Source organism: Hibiscus syriacus, unplaced genomic scaffold (genome assembly GCF_006381635.1).
Source record: "Hibiscus syriacus cultivar Baekdansim isolate YM2019G1 unplaced genomic scaffold, ASM638163v2 tig00110729_pilon, whole genome shotgun sequence".
Classification (NCBI taxonomy): Eukaryota; Viridiplantae; Streptophyta; class Magnoliopsida; order Malvales; family Malvaceae; genus Hibiscus; species Hibiscus syriacus.
Window position 1 is genome coordinate 817,149 of NW_024062843.1, and position 3,838 is coordinate 820,986.

General features: G+C 32.9%; 1 pseudogene; it reads left to right on the forward strand.

The window, feature by feature from the left end:
- The first annotated feature begins 1,966 nt into the window (after positions 1–1,966).
- LOC120139166 lies at positions 1,967–2,457 on the forward strand (annotated as a pseudogene).
- Positions 2,458–3,838: the final 1,381 nt, after the last annotated feature.

Below are 3,838 nucleotides of genomic sequence, written 5' to 3' on the forward strand. Positions count from 1 at the left end.
AATTGAGGGAGGGAAGACTACGGTGGTTTGGGCATGTCCTTAGGCGACTACCGTCGGATGCGGTCAGAAGGGTAGAGTCGATTACAGTCGACGGTGCCAGAAGGAAAGGACGACCAAGGAGGAAGTGGGAAGACTGCTTGAGATCTGATTTGATGGAGTTAGCCCTTACCGAAGACATGACCTCTCATAGAAAAATATGGAGGCTAAAAACTAGGGTAGTCGAGTAGTGTGGGTCACATCTATAGGGTGTATCATCTCTGTCTTCTTTTAATGCCTTTGTAGTAATTTCCATGACTTCTACTTTTTATACGTTTCTGTTATTGGTATTTATGAAGGATTGGAACTGGGCTTGATATCGTTGACGTTTGTTTATCATTCTCTTCATGTTTCCTCTTTTAAATTTAGCTGGGTCTTATGTTTCTGTCTATATGCAGAGATTCTTTCGTAGGGATTATTTTACAGGGATTAATTCCCATTACAAACGCACATATGATTTTAATGACTGCATATGAATACTGTTTAGCTATGTATTTATTTATACATGCATTGCATTTTATCTATACTTTTAATTTTCTGACTGTCGGAGGTCTTTCACGGAAGCTACTCTCAACCTGGCGTTGGGGGCAGCCTACTACCCTACCTCCCCCTTACCCCATACATATGGGAATTGGGTTTTGTTGTTGTTGTTGTTGTATTTATGGGTTGATATAAATAAAATTTTAGGATAAACACCTTTAATGAAATAAATAATTAATATAAAAGATTTAGATTTCAAGATGAGGATAATATATTCTTCATTAATTACCATTGCATCCGCGACTACAATATAAATATCAAGAAACATTAAAGGATTGACGAAATTGAGAACGTATCGAATGATAGAGGGAATAAGACTATTGAATCCATATGCCGATACATTTAGAAACTCTCATGAGTCCTACTTGCATCAGGATCTGGGTTTGATCTTTGTGTATAATTCTTTTTTTTTTTTGCCCTTTCGGTTTTAAGGCTTTGCCTTGACTAATCCGGGTCAATCCGTGTCACATATCTAGTTTTGATGGGTGAGTCTCCCAATATGGATTTTCTGCATACAAAAGGACTCGAACTCAAGACATTGCTTGAGTGATATTAAGATGCTAATTACTTAAACCAATCCCTGTTGGTTTGTGTATAATTCTTTAATTTCATACTTTGTTAGTTTTTCAGGTAACTGATTTAAATATATGAATGTGGTGTTTTAGGGTGCGACATCTTAATATAAGGCTAAGGAAAGGTGAGAGCAAAAATATCATAAAGCGCGAGCTAAAATATTATAAACAACATAATATTTTAGATTGTGCGCAATCTAATAGACCATATTTTTAACATTTTCGATTACAACCTAAAATATGTTTTCAACCGAAAAAAAGTAAAAGAAAAAAAGTTAACAAGTTGTGCTTAACCTAAAATATTATAATATTTTATAATATTTTAGGTCGTGTCTTATATTAGCTTTGTAATGAGTGGTTGTACCGTAGAATTCTCTTATACGAATATCTTTTGACTTTGTTGATCTTTTAATCATTCTCCACAAAGTTTGAGAGACAAAATTCTATTTTTTTTTTCAAATAGACAAAAGATCCTTCAAGAATTTTTCATTGAATATATATAATAAATTAAATAAATACAAATTTATCAATTTTATTCCAAGATAAAATTCAATCGCACACCAACAAAATAATAAGTTCAATCCATTTCATATTGGGCTTTTAAGTCTCCGACTTGTCTATGTGTAGAGCCCATATATAGAATATGAACATTCACGAACCTCCTAGAATAGAAGCGGCATTTCAGTTCCCGATTAATACAAAACTCTGAACAAAAATTGCAAACTAGAAGTAGAAACATCTTGTGAATGCTAGAACCGTCCACTACTACTATAAATAACCCCACCTAAGGTTACTTGATTCGTCAAACAGATCAAGAAAGGCTTCCAAAACATTCAGACAGGGTTTTTTTCACTTCTGAAAATAATGTCTCTGATTCCAAGCTTCTTCGGCAACCGACGCAGCAGTGCGTTTGGGACCCTTTCAAGGACTTCACCTCCTCTTCGTTGACTGCACCAACTCCAGAAACGTCGGCCTTCGCCAACACAAGGATCGACTGGAAAGAAACGCCGGAAGCCCACGTGTTCAAGGCTGATGTTCCGGGGCTCAAGAAAGAAGAGGTGAAAGTGGAGGTGGAGGACGACAGGGTGTTGCAGATAAGCGGCGAGAGGAAGGTGGAGAAAGAAAACAAGAATGACACGTGGCACAGGGTGGAACGGAGCAGTGGGAAGTTTATGAGGAGGTTCAGGCTGCCTGAGAATGCCAAGATGGATCAGATCAAGGCCGCCATGGAAAACGGTGTGCTTACCGTTACTGTTCCCAAGATGGAGGTTAAAAGGCTGATGTGAAAGCCATCGACATTTCTGGCTAAAAACACTTCGGCTTTATGAAATAAGTAGCTTTGATGAGAGTTTTATACTATCAAGCTTATGTTCATGTAATTTGAGCGTGTGAAGTGAAGTGCTGAAGTTGTAAACTGTGCTATGTAGAAAATAAAAGGGTGGTCTTTACTGTTAATTCATTAAGCGCTGTCTGTCTATACTAATCGGCAAAGACGACGTTAAAATCACCAGTTTCGTCTGAACCTTAATTATCAAGCTTTTATTTTCTATGTAAATTTGTTAACTCCACAAAAGTACTCTTATATTGAAGAACAAATAAGAGAATCAATGATTAGTTGATATGGGATTCTTTAAGTAAGGCAGTGGTAGGATAGATTTTTTTAAGTAAGGTTATTAGTTTATTGACATGAAATTTAGATTTTTAAAATAAGATTAGTGATTTAAATTATAATAACATGATATTAAATTTATTAAGTAATATTAGTGATTTTAATAATTTTGCATAAAATAAATTATGTTAGTAGGATTGTCTCCATATAAATTTTAATTTTTAATTTAAATTAGTGAATTAATAAATTAAATGCTAATTTTTAATTAGAAAAAACCTTCTTAGAGAACATTGTATCTACATAGTATAATCATTGTATATTTTTGCCATGATTATGTTTTCATTTAGCGAGTTTATAATAAGAAATATAGCTTATTTATGTTCATTTATGTTATTCATTTAAATGATAAACGAACGCAAACGACACAAACGAACGAACATAAACGAATAACACAAACACAAAAACTAAACTTATTCGAACGCAACAAATGAATGTAAAAAAAAATAAGCAACAAGAATAACAACTTAAAATTCATTAATATAACATGCTACTTTAGAGTTAATTTGTTCAAATACGAAAAACACACACATAAATCATAAATAAACTATATGAAATAATAAATTTTTAAAGTTAATTTATTCAACAAAACAATCTTTTTGAAATCTAAACAACTTCAATAATATTCGTAACATACTCAACTTGTCATTTGTTCGAACATAAATGAACGAACATATAATCGAACGTTCACAAACGTAAATGAACAAATGAACCCTTTGTTCGTGTTCGTTCATTTAATTAAACGAACGCAAAATCTTGTTCATGTTCGTTCATTTAATAAATAAATGAACATAAACGATCTTCTCACCGTACGGTTCATGAACGGTTTGCTGAACGTTCAGTTCATTTACATGCCTAAACTTATGATAGTTCGACGGGGACACTACAATTATTGCACTTGGACCGATTATATATATATATAAATTTTAAAATTAAATTTTAATCTTATTTTGAGAAATGAATAATTTTTTTATATTTTTATATTAAATATTATTTGATTCGATATTTTAGATATTAAAAATTT